Source organism: Pseudonaja textilis, chromosome 4, assembly GCF_049901715.1.
Source record: "Pseudonaja textilis isolate UNSWEBS1 chromosome 4, rPseTex1.2, whole genome shotgun sequence".
Taxonomy (NCBI): Eukaryota; Metazoa; Chordata; class Lepidosauria; order Squamata; family Elapidae; genus Pseudonaja; species Pseudonaja textilis.
The window spans coordinates 63,483,340-63,509,453 of NC_141993.1; the positions used below are offsets into that span (position 1 = coordinate 63,483,340).

The 26,114-nt window shown below is 36.0% G+C and overlaps 1 long non-coding RNA gene across 4 annotated transcripts in view; it reads left to right on the forward strand.

The window, feature by feature from the left end:
- The first annotated feature begins 515 nt into the window (after window positions 1–515).
- LOC148125862 (uncharacterized) overlaps window positions 516–26,114 on the forward strand; it is a 106,191-nt gene continuing 80,592 nt past the window's right edge. For 3 of the 4 annotated variants that reach the window (XR_015743573.1, XR_015743575.1, XR_015743572.1), the window contains exons 1-2: window positions 516–610; window positions 4,305–4,373. This is a non-coding gene — a long non-coding RNA (uncharacterized LOC148125862). The remainder of the gene's footprint in view (window positions 611–4,304; window positions 4,374–26,114) is intronic. The other variant, XR_015743574.1, reaches the window with a different exon arrangement.

Consider the following 26,114-nt stretch of genomic DNA (forward strand, 5'->3'; position numbering starts at 1 on the left):
ACTTGAAAAAACAATTTGGTTTCCTAAATATACGTGTTAAAAGGTTGCAGCTCCTTTGCTTTCCTTATTAAAAAAAATAAATGTAGAAGAAGAGAAGGCAGAGCTGGGAAGGGTCAAGTAAAACACAACATCTCAGGGTCCTTGTATTTTCACAAGAGATCCAAGTCCAGCCCTCCTTGAATTCTGTTGACCCTTATCTAGTGACAATTTAGTGCTGTTCATTAGTTGACTAGATTCTTTTGTATGGGCTGCAATAAATCTGATTATATCAATAGCAATAGCACTTATACTTATATACCGCTTCACAGTGCTTTATAGTCCTCTCTAAACTATAGAGAGTTAGCATATTGTCCCCCAACAATCTAGGTCCTCATTTTACCCACCTTGGAAGGATGGAAGGCTAAGTCAACCATGAGTCGATGAGATTATGCTGCAGTCTTATAAATAATCCTGATTCCAATAAACCTCCTCTCTGTAATCAACCATCTGCCAGTTCTTTCTCTAAGCTAATCCCTTTGATATGTCTTGGTCTTTGTCCAGCATTCTATTTCATCATTTCTTCAGCGTGTTATTACCTAAATATGCCTGAAAAGAGTGATATTTAAAGCAGGTGAGGAACAGATAATCTATTTTGCTGGACCAATTCATACTCTGGGTTATTTTTGTCTAGAGTGGAGGTATTTGAAATGTGAAAACTTGATCTTTGCTTTTTTGTCAGGAATACAGACTAACTAATTATAAAATTTAGGTCTACTTCATAATTTTGTTTCATATTACCTTGTATGAATACTAGATAATTGTGTTCAGGAGAATGCCTTAAAATAAGAATGGAATGTCTTCAGGCTTGTATAATTTATTTGCTTTATTAGGATCTACACATGTTTTTTGATGTGTTGTGAATATACAAAGGAGTGGCACAAAGGTTAGTTTTATAAATCACCATTATGTCACATTGTGATTTGTTTGCTCTTGATGCAATAAGTTTCAAACTCAGCTTTGTTGTTTGCAAACCGTGGTTGAGATATTATGGTATAGAAACCCAGAAAATATGAATTAATCAGTAATTCTTATTTAACAAACCACAATTTAATATGTTGGGTGAAACAAATCCTAATAAGAAACTCTACTGTAGACTGTATCAGTTTTAGGTAGTTCTGGGTTTCCAGTCTTTCTTACAAACATATAATCTGACCTCCATACATAGGGAAATGAAGCAATTGTATATAGGGTAGTTTATCATATTTTATTAGCCTCCTACATTAAAGAAGAAATGCATCCTACAATGTCATTGATCCCTAAACATGCCCCCACAATGCATCCTGAAACTTGTAATGCTTCAATAAATCCCAAACCAGCAACAATCATTTCCAATATTAATTTAATTTCCTGTTTAAGGGCCTTATCTTTTGGTTCTGTTTTGGTGCTTCATAATTGGTAGGCTCTTAAATAGTTCTTAAATATAATTTCTGAATTACTCCTTTTATTCTATTTTGCGGGGGGCAGGAACAAAGATTCATGTTTGGAAATGGCCCTGAAATATTGGCTAGCCAAAACATAGCACCTAAATGGATCTAAGTTAAGGATCACTACAAGAATCAAATTATTCTACTGTAGTGTTTTTCCCTTTACACAGATTCCAATCAATTTTCAGGCTCAGTAGGAACACCTGGTAAAATCTTGGTATAATTGCGGATTGGACCCAGATTACCTGAAGGAGCATGTCCTCTCTTAGCACATATCTGAGATTGAAGGTTTGCCTCTTCGTTATAGCCAGGGGTTATAGCCAGGGGTGGGATTCAAAATTTTTAACAACCGGTTCTGTGGGTGTGGCTTAGGTAGTGGGAGTGGCTTGGTGGTCATGTTATTGGCTGGGCGTGGCCAACTCAATATCACTCACATCAAGGCACGCATCTCCTCACCTGGCCCCTCATGACTATGGGGATGTTGCAACAGTCGTAAGTGTGAAAAATGGTCATAGGTCACTTTTTTCAGTGCCATTGTAACTTTGAATGGTCACTCCACACAAGCAAAGTACCAACAAAGGAGGGAAAAAAACTCCAGAGAAGTTCCAGAGACAGGAAGTCTAGTCATGCCAAGAATGTAATAACGGAGAAGCAGTTTCTATAAGCAAGACCAGAATGTTTCCTTCCTGCCTTCCTTACAGGATTAGGCCAGTAATTTCTTCTAACAACTGGTTCTCCAAACTGCTTAGAATATTAACAATGGGTTCCAGCGAATAGGTGCAAACTGGTAGAATCCCACCCCTGGTTATAGCACTGCCTTTTGAGATAAGGCAGATGGCTACCAAGAAGACAGCCTTATTTGAGCTATGAAATACTTCTTGGTCTTTTTGGTGCTAACTTTCTTTATTTTCTCTCTTATTTCCAAAACTGTTTTTAGGGCTTTCCTTCATGCACTGTTTTTTTTCTGTCATTATTGGTTTTAATAGTGTGTTTATGATCTTCAAATTTAATTTGCAAATTTTATTGAGATGCATGAGGTGGCTGCAATTTGCCTCAATGAGACAGAAGCACCACAAAGCTTAACTTCCAGCTTAATCAGAAAAGGCCACTGCATAGGTATTGCCTTGCAATGTACAAAAAATTTCAGAGAATTAACCAGGAATTTGTTTTGCTGTGCACAAGCCTTTTTTTTTTTTTACTATTATCCCTCCATGGTTTCACCTGAAGAACTCCAGAAACTAAAAAGCTTACTTTTTCTCTCTACTCATTTTCAAAGAATAACATATTTTTTTGCTACAAGAACCAACAAGAAAGCTGTTGAAAAGAACCTAAACTGTTTTGATTTGATTGCTATCATATCAACAGAAGTGGTAAAATCACAGAATACGGGGATGATATAAGTAATTTAATCCCATTCTTGATCTTAATGACTTTATTTGCCATGACTATAGCCACCTGACCTCTGTTTAAAAATCTTTAATAACACACTTTTCTTTAACAAAAGACTATTTTAGTACTTAATAGTATATTCATCGTAAGAAAATCCAGTGCTACTCTACCAATACTCCTAGATTCTTCTTACAAGTCAAACTTCTCCAACTCTATACTAGTTGTTAAGATTCTTATCCAGATGCCAGATCTTACTTACACTTCCCACAGCTGTAATTTCATTTGGTTCAATATTCAATATTATCTTTAATGTAATTTCAATTTGTCTTTTACAACAACATATATAAACTGCGGATCTCAAATATCATTGGATCACTGAATATTAGGGTCCCCAGAATGCCTTCTCTATGCATACTTTCTGAGCAGATTTAGCAGGTTGATGCAAAAATATGCTAAATGCCAAGCAATGAGATTCAGGACCAGAACCCTGTATAAAGCTTGACTCTGATTGTTGTTGTTGTTGCTTTTGCTGTTGCTTTTTGAAAGGCAAGCATTTCACTTGCCTTTCAAATAATGCTTGAAGAGTCCACAATTTCAATGTAAAGATGACCATCACCTTTGAGAATAGGGCTGTCAAACTCAATTTCATTGAAGGCCACATCGGGGCTGTGGTTGACCTTGGGGGGCCAGGGGTGGGTGGGTGACTGGATGGGTGTGACCAACTGGCGTGGCCAGCTTGATACCACTTCCCAAATGGCTGGCATGTTTCCTCTTTGCATTGGGTAGATGCAGGCTGGCCACTTACATTTTCCAGGACACCCTCACAGGCTGTATCCGACTACATCACAGGCCACATCCAGCCCATGGGCCTTGCTCTAGAGGGAAATACAACAGAGGGAAAGAAAAAAATTGCAAGAAAATGGAAGGGAAAGGGATTAAACGATTATTGTTGTCTCAGTGTGTCTATGCTTAGGGAAAGAAAGAGTATAGAATGAGAAAATTGACTTTCAGCATGAAAAGAACATTATTTTAAGAGCAATTTAAGAGAATCCAACTGAAAACCTAGAGACACTCTGTCTCTTTTCCCCTGGTTTTGGTGAATGAAAGAAGCTGTCTTCAAAAAGAAACCCAGATTTCAGAATTAGGAAATTAGGATAAGCCAGCTCATCCTTCACATTAAAAACATGTTAACATTTATTGAGGTTGTGTTGTTATGTTTGATTATTTCCAATGATGTTATTAAATGGAGAGAAATAAAGTTAATTATTAAAAGTAATTAATTCATTACTTACCAATGAAACATTTTTATTGGTGGGAGGTTTGTTGTCCAGTTTTATTATTTTGAAAGATGATAGTATTACTGAGTTTCCGAATCTGTGCTTTGAGGTACTAGTTATAAGATTAGTTTCATTTTTAAATTTGATAAACTTCCCTTCCACTCTACCTCCCTAGGTCATTTATAAAGAAGATGAATAGCCCTGAGAATAGAACCAGCTGGTTGTGGGGTACCCATTAGTAAAGGTTGGTTAAGAAAAAGACTTTGTGGAAACAAGAACTTCTTTAAATTGCATGTATAAATCTAAATTTTCTTCAGGTTGACATCAATGTCATCCTATGGTGTATGGAAACACACTCACTGCAGGAATTGTTTTTTGTAGCAAAAATGATAATCACTGAGCTATAATAATACATTTCACTTTCAGCTAGTTTAAAAATAAAAAAGTTGGTTCAGATTTATCCAGGTTTTGTTCTTGATGATCTCTTTTGAAACAAGGTTAGAAAAATAAATAAGGAGATTTGGCAACTGTTAAGGATGTTTTATCCATTAAGGATAAAAGATCAAACCAGAATTCATGTTTTTGTCACTTACAGCTTGACTTTCTGAAATAGTTGATTTCATATGGCTACTCTTGAAGACTCTTAGAAACCCCACTGAAAATTGGCAATCCTTGTTTCTTTATCTAGTAGTATCCTGTGATTTCTATGAGATGCATATTGTACAGAAGACTTGTTTAAGCTAGAAAGCCTAGTGTAGAAATCATAGAAAAATAATTGATCATAGCATGAGATAACTGGAAGTTCATTTTAACTCATTTTAGTCAAATCAAATAAAGTATTTCTACAGTATTTCTGGATCTACTGTGAAGAATCAATATACATTTAGGAGATACATAAAATGAAAGAATTTAAAAAAAAAACAAATGCAAAGTACAAATCTAAATGAATTAAACAATTCTATAATAATAAATTGGAAGCATGCTTCCAATGAAGAACTGTCCTGTAGTTGCTCTGTGTAAATCCCAGAATTGAGAATAGTCTAGAGTTTGTATATTTGTTTGTAGACTTGATCTATCCTTAAAGTCAAAGTTTTCTAAATTTTATTTTGAGAACCTATGCTTGGAATTTCAGCATTAGGATCGGTGCTTTTAAATCTGTTTATAAATCCTGTTAGTTGGAGGAGCCAGATTTGCAGAGAAGCACTAAATTATTCAGCCTGGAGAAAAAAAGAAAAATATATGAAAACCATGAAAAATATATTTTAAATGAGGTCAGTGGCCATTAAAATAGCACATCCAGTTGAAAAAGGTGGACAGAAGAAACAAGAACTTCACATATATGAGGGCTATCCACAAAATAGATTACGTTTTGCAATAGAAAAAAAACAAAGTGTAGGAAAAAATTTTTATTATATACACTTGAAAGTGACACTTAAATACTACTTTTCAACATATTCATTGAACAAATTTAGGCACTTATCATAGCGGTGAACAAGCTTTGTAATTCCATTGTCATAAAATTCAGCCGCCTGAGATTGAGCCAGTCAGCAGTTCCGCGTCGTCGTCAAAGCGCTGTGTTCCAAGCCAGGTCTTCATCCTCAGAAACAAGTGGTAGTCACTTGGTGCAAGATTGGGGCTGTAGGGCGGATGAGGAAAAATCTCCCACTTGAAAGCATTCAGGACTTCTCAATTGCGATTTGCTGTATGTGGTCGGGCATTGTCATGCAAAAACAAAATTTTTGAGCTTAACTTTCCCCTACGCTTGTTCTGAATTGCTTTTCTTAGTTTTTGCAACGTTTCACAATACCTCACAGTTTATTGTTGCACCATGTTCCAGAAAATCGATAAGAAGCACACCTTGCCTATCCCAAAAAAACAGTCAGCATAATCTTCCTTGCAGAGAACGTTTGCATAGACTGCAATTTGCTCTCGCTGTTCACATGTTTGACCCAAGTCTCGTCTCCAGTTATGATTCAATCAAGAAATGAATCTCCATCTTTGTCGTAAGAGTACAGAAATGTCAATGATGCGGCCATACGCTGACTCTTGTGGTTTTCTGTCAGGATTTTTGGCACCCATCTTGCACAAAAATTGTGGTAGCCTAGCTTTTGTGTAACAATTTCATGCAACAAACTGCATGAAATTTGTGGGAAACTAAGCAAAAGTTCCGTTACTGTGAAATGGCGGTTTTCACGAATCTTGTCATCGACTTTCGTGACCAGTTCATCAGTCACAATGCTCGGACGTCCACTCTGCTGTTCATCATGAACGTTAGTTCAGCCATTTGTAAACTTAATGCACCATTGGCGCACTCCACCTTCAGTGATGATGTTGTCCCCGTACACTTCACACAGTTGCCGAAAAATTTCAATCGGTTTATGGTTTTTTGCCAACAAAAAGCTTATCACTGATCCCACCTCACAACTCGCGGGATTTTCAATTGCAGCACACATTTCAAATGTTTGCTGTGAAATAACGGGCAATGATACGAACCTCCCACTAGCACGACTAGATGCAGACTGAGCGGCGGACGCACAGACCAAAGATGGCCGCGCTAGCTCCGCTCCTTCTTGCTACAGACGAAAATGTAATCTATTTTGTGGATAGCCCTCGTATATTGATGGAGGAAAGATTTGGTAGTAGCTCAAAGAGAATGTTGATTACTGGGTGGCAGCTGCAAAACAGTTCTTTTTATGCCCATTTTCTGTTTATTTTTGAAAAATAAAAGTGTTTTGCCCTTGTACAAACTACACCAAGCTTGCCCTTTTATGTACTGTTTGTTTGTGGAAATTTAGAAAAACATGTAGAGCAGGAAAAGGGCAATCGAGGTGATCAGAAAATTGGAGCTATTACCTGAAGAGAAATTGCAGTATTTGGAACTATTTTCTTTAGTGAAAGGCATATAAAAGAATGAGTGAGATATATGGAAAGTAAGAAGATTTTCTTCTGGTAGAAGAAAATCATAGTATTATTCCTCTAATAGTAGCTTTTGGATAATTTGGTAATTCAAAGGAGATTCAAGAGAGGCAAAAGGAGGTATTCTAAATGGGATTGATGATAGCCACTAAACAGTACAATGGCTTAAAGATAAACCATGGAATTGATCCAAGAATGATAACATTATCAATAGTCACAAGTTATTGCTGTTTTCATAATACTTCCAAGTTGGTAGAAAACCACAAGTAGAATATTGCTTTTGTTGTTCTCTCATTGGCCACTGTGACCATGTATATCTAGGCTTCTAACAAGTGCTGATCTAATCCCCCCCCCCCCATTCCAACTGCCATTATTTCTTTCCATTGACAAAATAGAAGTAGAAAAAAACACATAAAGAAGGCAGGAACTGCCAGCAGAATGAGACTCAAACGCAAAGGTTCTCTCTATTCTTTGGAACAGATTGGGGTGGTGAAACACTTGTAGGTTGCTGCAAAGGGAGAGAGACACACTAAAAATGACTCAGTGTGTCCCTCTCTCTTTGCAGCAACCTGCAAGTGTTTCACCACCCCAATCTGTTCCAAAGAATAGAGAGAACCTTTGCCTTTGAGTTGGAGGAGGTATGGGGAAAACCGGAGACAGGGTTAGCAAACTCGTTTTGTTCTATGTTTTGATGACGTAGTCACTGCTGGATCTGTTAGCTGAGAGCCAACACTAGCAATTGTGAACAATTTCAAATAAATATGTTTGAATATGTCTGAATTTCTTTGGAAATATATACAAGAAATAATTTCAATGAAAGGGAGGCAGAGCTGCTTTGCAAATTCCTGTCAATACTGTCACCTGTCCCAATATATAGAAATCCTGTTGAAAATAAGACTAAAGGAATATTTAAAAGGAATAAGAAACAAAAACTGCTGTAGGTAGATGATGGAAATATTTTTTTCAAATCAGTGCAAATGAAGCATTTTCCCTGTTAATTGGAAAGACAATTAGTTTAAACTTCATAGCTGTTTATCTGCAGAATTCTAGGCCTCTGAAATTCATTAGTTCCTCTTCACAGGGGATTTTAAACTGTGGATTTGTCCATTAGGAGATTGAAAGCAAGTTTTAATGGGATGGCAAGCAAAGTACATAGAAAGGAATATACTGATGATACAAGGTGAGTTGGTGGGTTGTCTTCATTTTTTCAGTTGGATTAGAATTCTTGAAAACATATGTACTTAGAAAGTTGAATGTTTTTATAATTTGAAGCTCCATGTAAACTCCATAAGCTCCACCTTATGAATCTGGAAGACCTGCATTAACTGGGGAAATGGTTGGACAGCTGTTTTGTATTGTTCTCAACATTTTTGATGGGGTAGGGATAAATATTACTGTATTATGTAAAATCAACATTAATGACAGTAATGACAGTAATGAGATACAGAAAATTGTTCCTTGAGTGAGTGCAGCTCAGTTTGTCCAACCATCATGGGACTTGACTTCCCTTCACCCACCTCTATCCTCATTTGGGTGGATCAAGCAATTCTTTATTACCAGAAGGCTGCCCATGCAATTAAAGCACTTAGCCCTTACTGGTAAGTACATAATTACAACTCTATGCACTTCCTCAGGAATTTTTTATTTAACTAGAAATAAAGACTTCATTCATTCATTCATTCACTCACTCATTCATTAACTTCTCGATCCAGATTGGATGCAGTTCTAAATTATGGTGAAAACCTACCCATGTTTGTTTGTTTTAAGAGAAGAATTTTGTTTTGTTTTTGTGCTTCTGTGTTGATTCCTGGAAACTGTCTAGACTAATCCTTGTGGTTTTTCTTGGGAAGATTTTTTACAAGTGATAAATTTTATTGCCTTCTTCCTAGGGCTGGGAAGGACTGACCCAAAGTCACCCAGATGTCTTTGTGCTGAGGGAAAGGACTAGAACTCATAGCCTCCCAGTTACTAGTCTCACACTTTAGCCACTACACCAAATGGGGGTTACTTTAGGCTTGTTTAGTGAAAGCTTGTTTAGCATGGAGAATGGATTGTAAAACTATGTCCTGGGTGTTCAAGCTGTCTTTGATTCCAGACTGGCTGCTTGGGAGTTATTATTTGGTTATAATAATATAAGGGTACTTCCAATGTTTCTACGTGGTTTCAGTTTCAAAATATAATATTTGGTGAGTCTACTCTCTTCTTTGATGTATGGCTATAGGTGTCTATAAGATTCCATCATGTGCCTATAAGATTCCATCATGTGCGTATAAGATTTCATCAAGTGCCTCATGTCCTATTTAAAATAAAGATGAATTTACCAATGTAAATGATTTGGGTTGCAATATCTCCAGGAAAAGGAAGGACATATTTCCATCACCCAAGCTTCCAGCAATCCCAACATCTTAAGTAATTGATTTGAGGCAGTTTTAGGATGGATGAAGATAAAAGCTAAACCTTAGTTCAGGCAGAAAGACTCTGGTTATTGAAATCTGGTGATAGCAGTTAAACAAATATAATCTCCCATAACTTGAATTCCAATTCATCTCAGAAAAAAAGATTGGACAAGGCAATTTTCAGTTATTAAAATTCAAACACCCCTGGAGGATCTCAAGTAAGAGAAGGTGTGATACCGTACTGGATTGCAGTATTCCCACTTAAGATGCAGGGAGTTTTAGACTTGTTGTTGTATTAATTGAAGAAATTAGAGTCTCCCTCCATCCCTCATAATTGGCCAGACAATGTGTTGAGAGCAAGGGCACTGATCAGGTTATTACAGAATAACAGTTCCAGCAGACTCATACAATTTTGTCAACTGAAATCCATTTAATTAATACCCATCATTTTAGAATTAAATGTTACTCTTTTTTGTCTCCTCACATCTGCTCCACAGCTATAACTAGGAAATGTAATCTGGATAGGCATTTTAATGATTCTTTGCATTCCCAAAGGGATATTCCTCATTAGGCTGCTAAATGAAATATTACGTATGGAACGGTGAAAAGATTTGCCATCTGCAGTTCCAGGGCCATATATGACCATCTCTAAAATATGGGTACTGCTACTGAGGAGGAATTTTGAGCTGACAGAGATTAAATCAATTCTAATTTTACCCTTGCTTACTTCTATGTCATTGAACTGCACAACACTCAAAATCTAAATACAGCTTGGTCTCAAACCATTGTGCCCTTATGGAGTAAGAATGTTATATGTTGTAATATACTGTCTTCTCTTTGTAGCCAGAGAGACCTGCTTCTTCTTCTAGAGTCTTGACCCATGATGGCGAACCTATGGCACACGTGCCAGAAATGGCATGCAGAGCCACTTTTCCCGGCACATGAGAGGTCACCCAGAAGAGCCACACTGCACATGCGTGCCCGCCGCCCACCTGACAGCTGATTGTCGGGTATCTGGCATGCATGCACGGGGGCAGGGGTGGGCAGGAGACATGCGTGCACATGCGCAGAGACCTGTGGGTGCACAGGAGTCTCACACGCATGTGCAGAGACATATGGCATGTGGAGGGGATCACATGTGCATGCACAGAGATGCGTGGGGTGCGGGGGGGTTGCTTGCGCATGTGCAGGGGGCATGAGGGAGGCCCACATGCATTGCCTTCTGGGTGCTGGCACACGAGCGCGAGTGCAATTTTCAGCATGGGAGCCCAAAAAGGTTAACCACCACTGGTCTAGACTGAGCTGTAAATTTGGGCAAGATTATAAATAGTTTGCCATATTCCTTTTTTTAAATTGAACTCATGTCAAAAGTAATGAATGCTTCATTAAAGTTTATTAATTAATACCTGATCTCTTTTTTAAAAAATAAAAGTTTTATTTAAGTTTTCACAAAACATAAAAATACAAATAAAATATCTTTTTTTGAGAACAGCATGGCCCCAGGTTATCACTTCTCCATTCAGACATAAACTCAATACATATTTATCTTATACATTCTAATCCATATCTTATAACTATTTTCACATTTTTTTTCAATAGCTTTTCCCTTTCTTTACTTCCTATAGCCTTATTTTAAATTATCTCATTCCTTTCTTAATTCAACTACATATCTTTTTCTGATTTTTAAAATCTTTCTAATCAATGTTTTTATACTTTTGTCTGTCCTGTTTACAATTTCATATTATCTTTTCTCATAAAACAGATTGTCCCCTGTAATTACTAGACTGGAGTGTAACACCTTTGTATCTTTTTACAAATCTTATTTAAAAATTTAAGTTATATTTTTACAGTTATAACATCCATTTTCTAACCTCTATTTTATAACACATACCTATTTTCATTCGAATTCTGCTTGGTCCATTCCCTTAAAATACACACTAAATTCTTAAAAGAAAAAAGTATATATGTATATATATCTGTGTATATATGTATAACAATAGTAAATGGAATAATTATTCTATTCAAGTACAGCGCTGCCATTAATATTAATAACAATCTTTTACATTTCTATTTCTTTTAATAAACATTACCTAGTAATATCAGTTGTCTTTCACTTTAATCATCTATATTTCATTATTTAATTATTACTGTCTTTAAATAAAAAACCAAACAATAGTTATTAACAGTAGTCAATAAAGTTATTATTCTTATTCAAGTTCATCTTATCAACTGATAAAAATCTTCCATGTTTCTTTTCAGTTTTTTTAAACGTTCTTTTTAAATCATTGAGAGCCTTATTCTCTTTACAAACAAATATTCCAGTACACATCAATAGAATTTTTTTCTATCACTTTAATCATCTAACATATTATATAACAATGCTATCCCATGCACCTTTGCAGAATCCTCTCCTTAAGTTAAATTTTAACCATTGTCTCTGTGTCTTTTAAATAGGTTTATACTTTTAATTCTTGTACGTGTTTCCTGTACCTCTATATCTTGTTTCTGTCTTTTGTAGCTTCTTTTCCTTTCCCTCTTCCCTCTCTTCTTCTCCCTCCCCTTTTTATTCCCTTTTCTATCCAATTCTCCTTTCTGTGATCCTCCCTTCTGCTTCTTCCTGATATTATGATTACTTTTCAAATTACTCTTTTTTTTGGTTGTTGCTTCAGTACTTAAGTTTTTAACTCCCTTTCCCCCCTTTTCCTTTTTTACCCCCGCTTAAAATTGCTTGGTCATTGAAGATGGCTTCTTCGTTGTCCCGCCCTTCTTGTTCTGCCAGCATTTCTCGTTGTTTTTCATAGTTCAAGATCTCCATTTCTAAAAATAGAAATACAAAGTCAAAAGATCCTCTTCCATCTTGTGCTTCTTCTTTTTGTTCTTTAAGTTTCATTTTTAACTCTTCAAGGAGTGATGCCATTTTAAAAAATTTTAAACAACCCCCAATTTATTTTATTTTATTTCATTAGGATCCTCCATCCAAAGTTCCAGGAATCATCCAATAATCCAAAACTGTTTCTTGCTTCTTTTCTCATTTCTCTTTCCAGGGGCTTTGTTCTCTTGTAACAAAGTTTCAGCTACAATGTATCTTTTGCAAGCCTTGTTAAAATTCCACTATCATTTTTTTTAAGTTCCAGGTGGTCTCCTCTATTTTCCAGATTCCACCCTCTTTTTTCCTTTTCCCCTCCGCTGCTTTCTTTCTTTTTTTTTTTAAAGAAAGTTTTTAAATTATCCAAGAATCTTTATCCCCTTGACACTTTATTTTCAGCTAGAAATAGCCTATTAATGTCAAAGTGGATTAGTATCAATTTCTTATTCGAATCTCTTTTTCTTAATGTTCCAAGTCAGTTAAAACTGTCAATGTTAGAGGAAAAAAAGCCAATTCCGTTTCCCTTCCCTTTCTCTTTTGCAGCTTAAAATCTTTTTTAGGAATAGTATTAGTTTTTAAAATTCAGGTTCCAGATACCTTAAATAGATGTTCTATATTCAACCCAGTCAGTCAAACTTTCTCCTTTAAACTTCGTCCTGCACAATCTTGTCTGGTCGGGTTCTTCTTTGAGGTGGCCATTTCTGACCACCACTGCAACCTCCTTTGGGAAAGGGAGTAATGGCCAGCCGAGGAGGAGAGATGTAGCTTTCCTCAACCCCGCTGATGGCTTCCCCTTCTTCAACACCTCTACGGGGTGGCTTCAACCCCAAATTCGGGCGGCTTGGGGCACTCAGCGGCAAGCACGGATCAAAACTGCAGACAATCGCGATTTCGGTCCATCGCTGAAGAAGCCCAAACCGGAAGTCCAATACCTGATCTCTTAAATGGAAGTTTTGAAACTAAAATCAAGTGCTAACTATTAGAGTGGTACAAATTTACTTCAATAAAATTCAAACTTCTGTAAAATATTGTGATGGCCCAGGCCTAACAAGTAGGGAAGAACAACATCAGCATTTCTCTACATCAGTCCTTTAACCCTGGCAACTTTACAATTTGTGGCCTTCAACTCTCAGAATTCCTCAGCCAGCTTGAAGTTGAAGTCCACAAGATGTAAAGTTGCCATGGTTGGAGAACAGAAGGAGCTTTGGCATATATGCAGTTCCAACAATATCAATCCTTGGGGATGGGCTGAAAAGAGGACAAAAGATGAAAGCCACATGTGCTTGGTGCCTCATCTAAATGAATTGCTTCCTACATGAAGAGTCCATGCCTACAGCCCTGATGGCAATAATTTACTTATTTCCTAGATTTCTCACTCTTTAGAACAATATTTCTCAAATCCCGGAATTGCTGAATGCTCAGATTGCTGACATGCAATACTATGTTTAGTATAACTTTAAAAAATATCAACATCACAAGTAGAATTTGTAAGTACTATCTAGCATAAATTCACTATTGCTAGGAAATTATATACACCCATTTCTTGTCCAATACAGTTATCACCTCTTTTTCCCTCCCATTCCTTTTGAGTATCTAATAAAGACTTGAGAAATCCAGACTCAAATCTTCAGTCAACAATGAAGCACACAATCTGCCAGTCTCTAGCACTTAGCTAAATCTATTAAGAGATGTTTACAAAGATAAAAGCAGAATCAGGCACACTACCTTTGCTCCTAGGAATACAGATGAGATTGACATGTAAATGTAATAAAAGTAACAGCAGCAGCAATAACTATAACAACAAATTGATATCATGGTTAAGCTTGTTCCAATCTATCTGTTAATGAGCTAATGTATCATGCAGTCATAAATCCAATACAGAAAAAGATGAGTTATATTGAAATATATTGAGTTGTTAAATGGAAAGACAACTTTTCTGTTATTTTCTGGTCTTTATTTTGCTTTATTTTGCAAAAGAAGTTAAAATAAAAGAAAAAGGGTTACAAATTCTCTCTGTATTGTGTTCTATGCTGTTCATTTGAATGTTATTTCAAATGTTTATGTGTTATCAATCTGATGTCAGAGATAGATTGAACCAGTGAGGCCCTCATGAGTTTCTTCCTAAATTTTCATTATATATATTTTTTATATTTCAAATCCAATTATTCTCATTTACAGAGTCACAAATGAATGAAAATTTTCTGGTCCTAGAAAAACTCAGAGCAATAGATTTCAGAAAAAAATTGAGTAACTGCTATAAAGCATTTATCTTAATTAAAATTTTAACTGAAGTAGTGCTCTGTGATCTTTCTTCTGTATTTATACATGAACGAGATCAACTCAGCACTGGTGAAGATATAAAGCTATACATTCAAAGAGGATGGTTGCACCTACTCTTCATTTAGCATGGCAACCCTTTTACATGACTAGTCATTCTCTTTAGCGAAAACTGACTCAAAGACATGAATGCATACACACAGATGCATGGACATGGATACATGCATACACACACACACACAAACACCCAATTCTCCTTTTCACATATGAGAATAATATCTAAATGAAACTTCTCTTTTTCAAGTAGTGTTTTCATTATTTAACTTTCAAGTGATGCCACCTTTGAGAAGGCAGATTTTAGAAAATAGCTGATTATTTGAAATTTGTTACAGTGGCACCAATGACAGTAAAGATTTATTCCACCAATTATTTTGTTGCCTAAGGAAAATGAGACCATGTTCTACCTAATATTTTTGCAACAGCAGGATACTGTAATATATAATTCAGACTTTATTCAAAGACCTACAAATATTAATTAAGGCTTTGATGAAAAATAGGATAGCTGATCATTTTTCATCCTATGGATTTATTTCTATTGGAAGCTGAATGTAAATTATACCTACAGGTTGTACTGTTATGGCTGTTGGCCTCAGATAAATCCTAAAGATGTTTATTTGTACCATTTTGCATTCATAGACTGAATTTCTTCTTGCATTGTATTGCTTTCCAAAAAATAGGCAAGGCTAGAGAAAAATTAAATTTAAATTCAATCCAAATGACATTACATTCAGTTAACTAAGAATCTGCATGACTTTAATCATTCACCCTTTGTGGTATATTAAAAATTACCCTTTAACAGCAATGTTAACTCTGTAAATCACACACAAGTGCTCTACACATGGCCCTGGGGAAGAAATTGTGAGACCTTTCATGTCTCATGAGCCACATATATAGCCCTGGAACAGAAACTCTGAGGCATTCAGGGTATGACTGATACATTTCACCTTATTATTATTCTATCACTGTATCTACTTTTTTTCCAGCTCCTCAACTTCCCATCCTCCCCAGTATGGTTGAGAAAGGATTAATAAATAAGTATTAAGTGGATGAATTTGTGAGCTACCTGCAAAATTTCTCAACAATACAATGACTAGCGTGTTACTTTTGAAAACAAAAACAAAAATTTCAAACTGGATTTATACATTTGCTTTATAAAGAGCAAAACCAAATTGGTTACTTGATCTTCTGAGAGAGATAGTTGAGTCCTGCTAATTAGCTTTTTAAAAATAACCTTTCTTTCTATGAGAAAGAAAAAACTTCTTCAAAAAAAGGAATAACTAAGAGGATAGAGATTTTATGTTCTATTGGACAATGGAGGTTGTGCATTCAGGAAAAGATTCACGGGTTTTTTTTGTTTGTTTGGGGGTTTTTTTGAAAATTTTATTTGGGTTTTCACAAAAAAAAACATAATACAAATAAAACATCTTTTTTTGAAAATAGCATGGTCCTGGGTTACACTTCTTCCTACAGACACAAACTCAATTTCATGCTCATTTTTGTGTCTATTCCATATCTTATTACTGTTTTACATTTTTTACATAGTTTTTCAACTTTTTTAATTTTCTCAACTTTATTTTGATTATCTCATCTCAATTCAAATCATTATATTTATACTTTTGTCTGTCCTATTTCAATTTCATATTATTTTTTCTCATTAAACAAATTTTCTCCTGTAGTTACTAATTGGAGTATGACACCTTTATATCTTTTAATTTTATCCATTCAATTCTTATTTAAGCTTGAATGCATATCTTTAAGATTATAACATTTAATATAATACATAACTTCCAATCGAATTCTGCTTGGTACATTCTTAAAATACACACTATATTCTTTAAAAAAGATATTATATATATATATATATATATATATGGATCTTTGTTGTTCGGGTTTTCTCCGCGTAAGATTCAAGTATCTAGGCAACGTTTCGATGAAGTCTCATTCATCATCTTCAGGCTTCTGTCTTCAGCTCTGGGCTTCTCAGAGTGAATCTTACACGGGAGAAAACCCGAACAACCAAAGATCCATATATATATATATACATACATATATATATATATATATATATATATATATATATATATATATATATATATATATATATATATATATAAACACTCATTCCATTCCAATTCAATTCTATCATTAATATTCATTAACATCTTAACATCTTTAACATTTCTTTTCAATTAAATATCATACTTCCTTGGGAACACTTATAAACTTTCCAAAAAATTTTTCCCATATTTCTCTTCACTTATAATTTATAAATCATTAATAATAATTGAAATGTTTTCATCCTTTCCTAATTTAGTTCTCTCATGCACTTTATTCCATTTGTTTATTAACAAGGATTCCACTAGATTACAATAAATATTTTTTTCCATCATTTTAAGCATATTTTCAAAGATTATTTCTATTTGTAATATAACAATACTATCTTATGTCCCTTTGCAGAATCCCTTTTACAATTAAGTTTTCACCCATTATCTCTAAACAGGCTTATACTTTCAATTCGTATACCTTTGCCCTGTTTCTCTATATCTTGTTTCTGTCTTTATAACTTCTTTTCTTCTTCCCTCTCTTCTTCTCCCTCCCCTTTTTACCCCCTTCTCTCTCTACTTCTACTTCTCTGTTCTGTAATCCCCACTTCTGTTGCGTTGTAATATTATACTTATTTTAAAAACTATTCTTCTTTTTTGGTTGTTTTTTTAAATCTTAAACTTTTCCTTCTCTTTCCCCCCTTTCCTTTTTTCCCCCCACATAAAATTACTTGAACTTTTAAAGTTCCATTTTCAGTTCTTCTAAAAGTGGTGCCATTTTAAACACTTTTAAACAACCACCCGATTGATTTTAGTCATTTAAATGCAGTAGCCAAAAATCCAGAAATCACCAAGTAATCCAAATAATCCCAAGATGTTTCTTCTTGCTTCCTTTTTCAACTTTCTCTTCCTGGGGTTCTACTATTTTGTTGCCAAGTTTCAGTTAAAATGTATCTTTTAGGAATCTTGTTGAGGTATTAGTTTCAGGCAGTCTCCTCCATTTTTCCAGATCCTTCCCTTTTATTCTTTTTTTCTCCTTTCCTGTTTTTCAAAGCTTTTAAGTATCCAGAAATCTTTATTATCCCTTTGACATTTTATTTTCAGCTTAAATGCCTGCTGATGTCAAAGTGGATTTTTTTTTTCAATTTCTTGCTTAAGTCTCTTAGCTGTCAGTATATGGAAGGGAAGAGAAAAAACAAAACCAAATCCTTTCCCTTCCCTCTCTCCTTCGTTGCTTCAAAAACTTCTTTGGGAACAATGCTATTTTTTTTTATAGTTTAAATTCCAGGATACCTTGTGTTGTTGCTTTTGCAGTTTAACCCAGTCAACCAAGACTTTCTCTTCTTATCTTCCCCCTGCACATTCTTTTCCGGTCAAGTTCTTCTTTGAGGTGGCCATTTCTGACCACCGCTGCAAACTCCTTCAGAAAGGAAGTAATGGCCAGCTGAGGAGGAGAGATGCTGCTCTCCTCAACCCTGCTGGCAGTCCCCCCTCTTCACCACCTCTACGGGCTTAGCCCCAAAGCTGGCTGGCTCAGGACGCTCCAGCGGCGAGCAAAGATCAAAACCGCGCACGATTGTGGTTTCGGTCTGTCAGCGAAGAAACTCAAACCGGAAGTGCCCACTTGTTATTTTGGTTATATCAGAATACTTCTAGAGCTCTACTTCTACTTTTCCACAGATTGGAGCTTGATTTTGACAGTAAATGACAGAATATTAATTAAAACTGAGCAGTCCTGGGCTGATTGCTGAAAGACTTCTGTTTTAAATCCACATTAATCCTTTTTTATTCTCAAATTAATAATTTACTGAGAGTTATTTTGTTTTATTTTATTGCCAAATGATAACAAGTTATAATAAAAATGGAGAATGTGAACTGTAACTAAACACAGAACAGAAACATTCAGTAAAAAAAAAAAATCAGAACTGTTGGTCTTCAGAATGCAATATACGTTTTGTTTTACTATTTATTCTACTGGTACCCAACCAGTGTCTTCTTGATATATGAGACTGCAATTTCCATCATCCCCAGCCAGCACAGCACAGCTGTTCTGGGCAAGAATCAAACTTCAGTTCAATATATCTGGAGTTGCCAATTAAAAAAGGATCAGATCTTTTCAGGGATCTAAGTGAAAGCAAACTATGATTTTTCTTATATCAAAACAAAAGCATTTTGCATGAAGCTCATTCTATTGAAATCATCAACAACCTTAAGATAGTTTAGATATGAATCCTATGTATTCTTATTCCATTACTCGCTGGTTCCAATTTACTCCAATTACAAGGTTCTAATATCAAACTAATTCCATGTGGCTAGGCAACTGTTTCAACTCCTTCCCTAAAATGACGCTATAGAGCACTGCACACCAGAACTACTAGACACAAGAACAGTTTTCCCCCGAAAGCCATCACTCTGCTAAACAAATAATTCCCTCAACACTGTCCAACTATTTACAAAGTCTGCATTACTATTACTATTAATAGTCTCATCACACCTTATCACCCATCCCCTCCCACTTGTGACTATCACTGTAACTTTGTCGCTTGTATCCTTACGATTTATATTGATTGTTTCCTAGTATGATTTGATTGCTTATTCTACCCTATGACTATCATTAAGTGTTGTACCTTATGATTGTTGACTCTTGATTAATGTATCTTTTCTTTTATGTATACTGAGAGTATTTGCACCAAGACAAATTCCTTGTGTGTCCAACCACACTTGGCCACTAAAGAATTCTATTCTATTCTATTCTATTCTATTCTATTCTATTCTATTCTATTCTATTCTATTCTATTCTATTCTGTCATATTTTGAGACTGCAGATTATCTTGAAGCTATGGGGAAGTTAGTACTTCAGTCTTATTGCACCCCATATTCTGTGCTTGTTCAATAGCAAAACAACTTATACACTGAATTAAGTCACTTGCGCAATCATTGCAGTAAATGTGAACTGAACCTTAGAATAGAATAGAGCTGGAAAGGACCTTGGAGGTCTTCTAATCCAGCCCTCTGCTCAGGCAGGAGAGCCTATACTATTTCAGATAAGTGAGTGTCCAGTCTCCTCTTAAGAATATCCAGTGATGGAGTGCCCATGATTTCTGAAGGCAAAGCTGTTCCATTGGTTAACTGTCCTTACTGTTAGGAAGTTTCTCCTTAATTTCAGGTTGCTTCTCTCTTTGATTAATTTTCAACCATTGTTTCTTGTCCTGTCCTCTCATGCTTTGAAGAATTATTTGACCCTCTCTTCTTTGTTCCAGTATCTTCAAATTCAAAGTACTCTTCTTTGTATCTTCAAATACTGAAATACTATCTTGTCACCTTGCTAGTGACATGATACAGTTTTAAAATCCTAGAAAAAGTATACTCTGAAATCGCCACCAGTATAAGGAGTCTGAAAGATAATGTCTACATAAAATGGCCTATTATAGCCACTATGATAATTTTTCATTTATTTCATTTAGTGGTTTTTATAAAAAAGAAATCATTCTATTTTCTGTAAAACCAGAACCCCAAATATAGTATTTGAATCCTACGTGTTGAACACAGTGTTATTTTAGTAACTTCATCTTCAGCACTGTATGATGATCAATCAGCAGGAATTCAAGAACATGATCTTTTAAACTGAAGTGTTCCTTCAAAACCTTTAGGTAAGGAAACAAGAAAAGACTCCGAGACTTTATATACATCAAATGAAGTGTTGCATAGAACTCTTGACAGAGAACCTATTCTTTGCTAATAGGTTAATTTATTAAGCAATCTTAATGTGCATAATAAAATAGTTGTCAGTTTTCTATCACACTACAATAGTTGCCGATTCTTCTCCTCCTACCTCCATTTTTTTTCCAAATGCTACATGATAAAAAATAAAAAGTGCTCAACAATACAATCCCTCAGCTCCAAAGCATTTATAGAACTTCCATCCCTGGGCTAAATTCACATGGTTATGCATGCCTGGCCTCATTTGTCTGATGGCTAAAATAGCATGCTGTATCCGTTGAAAAGCTTTTGAAGTGTTTGCAGCACACTGGCAATCTGGAGCTACTAACTTAGATGTATGACTAGGCAATGTAGGATGTACTGGGGTTATTTTTTAGCACTTTGGAACGAAAATCCAGTAAATAAAAAAAAAACAAATCATGCAAATCTGTTATATACAGTAACAGAATGGAGCAGGTAGACACCATCTGCCATCCTGTCATGTGATCTGCCAGATAAACAAACTGTACCTGCAGCTGATAACCTGGGAAAGAGGAGGAAAAAAACAGATCAATTGCCCAACACCCACCTTTATAGTCTCCCATCAGAAATTATATATAATGCTAAGAGGAGAAAGGAAGCTGAAATATGCTAATATGTTATATCATGCTATCTCTAAACAAGAATCTGAACTACCAACAGTCAAGGCAAATTGGCAGTTATAAGAGTCAATGGAATGCAAGGAGGGATGGCCTTTTGTGTGTGAAGGATCTCCAAATGTTGATGCACTTGTACCCTTCCTCAGACTCAGCCTGGCAGTCTCCTGTGTTAGCCAGAATTTCAATCATACTAATATAAATATATATAGAAAAGAATATACAAAAGAAATATAAAAGAAATATTTATCAATATAAAAGAAAAAAGAATGACATGGTCATAGGTGTATACTATAGGCCCATGATGGCGAACCTATGGCACATGTGCCACAGGTGGCACACAGAGCCCTTTGTGCCAGCAGGCGAGCTGCAGGCAAACTTACCTCACTGGGCATGTGTGCCTTACAACTTATTTTCAGCCAGTTTGAGGTCTTTTTCAGCCTCCCAAAGACTTGAGGAAAGCTTCTGAAGGCTTTTTGCAGGCCAAAAACTAGCCCCGTTTCATCACTTCCTGTTTTTCCAAAAATACCGGAAGTGGCGAAACAGGGCTAGTTTTCAGCCTGCAAAGCCTGCAGAAGCCTTCCTCAAGCCTTTGGGAGGCCAAAAATCAGCTGTGAGGCGCAGTGCAGGTAAGGGGGTGGAGGGGGTAGGTGAGTGAGTGAGTGGGGATTATGCGTGCATGCATAGGGGGTGTTGGGGAGACACACATTGCCTTCTGGTTGCTGGCACGCAAGTGCAAGCGTGCAAGCATGCACACAATTTTTGGCACGGGAGCCCAAAAGGGTTAGCCACCACTGCTATAGGCCATCCAGTCAAGGATATCCAAAACTTAATTTTTTTTTGCTTTGTCTGTTTGTCTCTTTTCCTCTCCACTCTTCTCCTCTCCTCTCCTCTCTTCTCTTTAAAGGTCCTTCAAGAACTTAGTAGGGATTTATGCATGTAAATCCAAAATAAGAAAATTATCCAAGTCAGACTTCTAGTTTATTATTTGAATATTCCTTTTAATGATGAAGACACTAGCCACTTTCATTGTACATATGTATATCCACTGTAACTTTTCTTTTCTTGTAATTCTTGTAGGCTGTAATTTCTAAGTGCACATTTGAATCAGCCTCTTTCTCACTCTTGTCCAATAGAGTTTGTTCCCCATCTACAGCCTCTTTTCAAACCATGTTTTCTGGTAGCAGACAATTTTAAAAGTTACTTTAGAGTCACTTTCCCCAAATATCTTGAATTCGTCTAGAGATAATGTTCCTTCATTCTTTATTAGTTGGTTTCTTCTTTAATTTAATCTTTAATTATTTCATTCTTACTGGTTCCCCCTGCCTGTCCAACTTTCAAAGTTCCATTTTATCATGGTTTTTCTAATCAATATCATTTTTCCTCCACAATCGTCTTGAACTCATCAGTATTTCCTTGAAAGTCAGAAGGAGAAGAAAATCCAAAGGTCTGCTAACCATGAAAGTTTTGAGCTAAGTTTTTATCAAGCGCTCTTCCTATCTACCCCCATTTTTTTGCACCAATTGTACTGGCTGCAATCATGGGATAGTTTCTCAGAGAAATTTATGTTGGGACTATTGTTTCCATGACTATGAAATTCTGCAACTGTTCTCTAAGGAAGCATTGTATGATGAATCAAGGATATTGCTGCTAAGAAACAAAAGTGTCAAGAGATTCAAACAGTTCCTCAAATCCTGTGTTAAGCAGAAACCTGTTTAACATAAAGGGAGAAACAAGTCATGATTGTGAGATACTTTTCAGTTCGTTAATGGTAACGTTTCAAGATAATTTGCTTTAAACTTGCCTTTGAGAATTGCTGATTCTATCAGTCACTCTTTGAATAAAATCTACCAGTATTTAATGGGTCTCAACTGTTTTTCTCAAATTCAGATGTGAAATTATTATCCCTTAAAGGAAAAGTCTTTCTTTCATTACAATTTACTACTGTGCAACTTACCACTGTAAATTGTGTGAATAGTTTAAGGTAAGGGAAACAAGTGAACAATGGAAAGAATGGAAAACAAGTGAAAGAAATAACAACCAGTTAATTGAAAAACCCATAAAGTGATTTTTTTAAATACCCCTCTTACATTGAACATATTTGCATCTATACAATATTGCCATTGGGAAAAATAAGACCAGCTTTTCTTAGGGATTTTTTAATGATAGAGATGGTAAATAGATGATAGATAAATAAGTAAATATATTAGATAAATAGGTAAATAGATTAGATAGATAGATGATAGATAGATGATGGATGATAGATGGATGGATGGATGGATGGATGGATGGATAGATAGATAGATAGATAGATAAATAGATTGATAGATCGATTGATAGACAGACAGACAGACAGACAGAGGTGAAACTCAAAAAATTAGAATATCATGCAAAAGTTCATTTATTTCAGTAATGCAACTTAAAAGGTGAACCTAATAAATGAGATAGTCTCATTACATGCAAAGCAAGATAGTTCAAGCCGTGATGTGTTATAATTGAGATGATTATGGCTTACAGCTCATGAAAACCCCAAATCCACATTCCCAGAAAATTAGAATATTGTGAAAAGGTTCAATATTCTAGGCTCAAAGCATCCCACTCTAATCAGCTAATTAAGCCATAACACCTGCAAAGGGTTCCTGAGCCTTTAAATGGTCTCTCAGTCTGGTTCAGTAGAAATCACAATCATGGGAAAGACTGCTGACCTGACAGCTGTGCAGAAAACCATCATTGACACCCTCCATAAGGAGGGAAAGCCTCAAAAGGTAATTGCAAAAGAAGCTGGATGTTCCCAAAGTGCTGTATCAAAGCACATTAATAGAAAGTTATGTGGAAGGAAAAAGTGTAGAAGAAAAAGGTGCACAAGCAGCAGGGATGACCGCAGCCTGGAGAGGATTGTCAGGAAAAGGCCATTCAAAAGTGGGACTTTCTCAAGGAGTGGACTGAGGCTGGAGTTAGTGCATCAAGAGCCACCACACACAGACGGATCTTAGACATGGGCTTCAAATGTCATATTTCTCTTGTCAAGCCGCTCCTGAACAACAAACAATGTCAGAAGCGTCTTACCTGGGCTAAAAAAAACCCAGAACTGGTCTGTTGCTCCAAAGTCCTCTTTTCTGATGAGAGCAACTTTTGCATCTCATTTGGAAACCAAGGACCCAGAGTCTGGAGGAAGAATGGAGAGGCACACACTGTAAGATGCTTGAAATCCAGTGTGAAGTTTCCACAGTCTGTGTTGATTTGGGGAGCCATGTCATCTCTTTGTGTTGGTCAACTGTGCTTCATTAAGTCCAGGGTCAATGCAGCCATCTATCAGGAGATTCTGGAGCACTTCATGCTTCCTCAGATGAGCTTTATGGGGATACTGACTTCATTTTCCAGCAGGACTAGCCCCTGCCCACACTGCCAAAAAAGCACCAAAACCTAGTTCAAAGACCGTGGGATTACTGTGCTTGATTGGCCTGAAAACTTGCCTGACCTGAACCCCATAGAGAATCTATGGGGCATTGCCAAGAGAAAGATGAGATACATGAGACCGAACAATGCAGAAGAGCTGAAGGCCGCTATTGAAGCATCCTGGTCTTCCATAACATCTCAGCAGTGCCACAGGCTGATAGCTTCCATGCCACGCTACATTGAGGCAGTAATTGCTGCAAAAGGGGCCCAAACCAAGTACTGAGTATATATGCATGCTTATACTTTTCAGAGGTCTGATATTGTTCTATTTACAATCCTTGTTTTATTGATTGCATGTAATATTCTAATTTTCTGAGATTTGGGGTTTTAATGAGCTGTAAGCCATAATCATCACAATTATGACAAATCACAGCTTGAACTATCTTGCTCTGCATGTAATGAGTCTATCTCATATATTAGTTTCACCTTTTACATTGCATTCCTGAAATAAATGAACTTTTGCACGATATTCTAATTTTTTGAGTTTCACCTGTAGATAGCTAGATGATAAGCGAGAGACAAACAGACAGAAAAGAGAAAGAGGTAGATCAAATCATTTTCAACTTCTGGTAACCGCACAGATTTTTTTTACATTATGTTCTATTCCAACCTGTTCTTTTAAGTTTTAGTTGTACTCGTCCCACTGTAACTGCATTCACGTTGTTGATAGTTGTCCTTTTCTTCTCTTTCATTCCTTCCAACTTTCCTTGCATTACAATCTTTTCCAGAGCTGGACCTTTGCATGTCTAAGTAGGATAATTTGAGCCTGCTCATTTACACCATTGCAAAAATTCTGGGTTGATCCATTAGTTTATTTTCTTGGCTGCTCACAGTAGTCCCAGAAGTCGTGTCCAACACTCTTCCTATCCTGCTTATTTAAAGTCAACCCTTTACTTCAACAGAATTTCACACGAAATACTATGGCTTGCACAATTCTGATCTTTTGTAGGTATAGATGTATCTGGTACTGGCCAGTTCTAAGATTGTTTGTTCTATCTCAGAGGTGGTATTCAGCAGGTTCTGACCAGTTCTGGAGAACTGGTAGCGGAAATTTTGAGCAGTTCAGAGAACTGGCAAATACCACTTCTGACTGGAGATTTTATACTATCTGACCCCTGCCACGCCCACCAAGCCACACCCACAGAACCGGTGGTAAAAATAATTGAATCCCACCACTGTTCTATCTGTTGTGATTAGTTTGGTCTTTTTTATATTTAATTTTAGTCTCTTTTTTTTTCACTGTGCTCTTTGACTTTTGGTACAAAGGTTAACAGAACCTTTACATTTTTCACTATCAGGGTTGTGTCATAGCCTATTGATATTTCTTTCTCTAGTTTTAAAACCATACATATCTTCTTCCAATCCAGCTTCCCTTAATATATATTCTGTATATAGGTTGAATAAATAAGGGGCAAATACACAACTTTGACTCACTCTTCTTTTTCCTTGATTCTTTAAAATTAATTTGTCTGTCAGTCTTTAATAATTCTTGTCACTAATTTGTGTTGTTACTGGACGTTTTTGAAAGTCCAAGTATTATTATCAGTATTAACAAAGATTCACACAGAGTCTCATATTTCTAGAAACAAGGTGCTAGAGTACAGGATCTTAGAAATT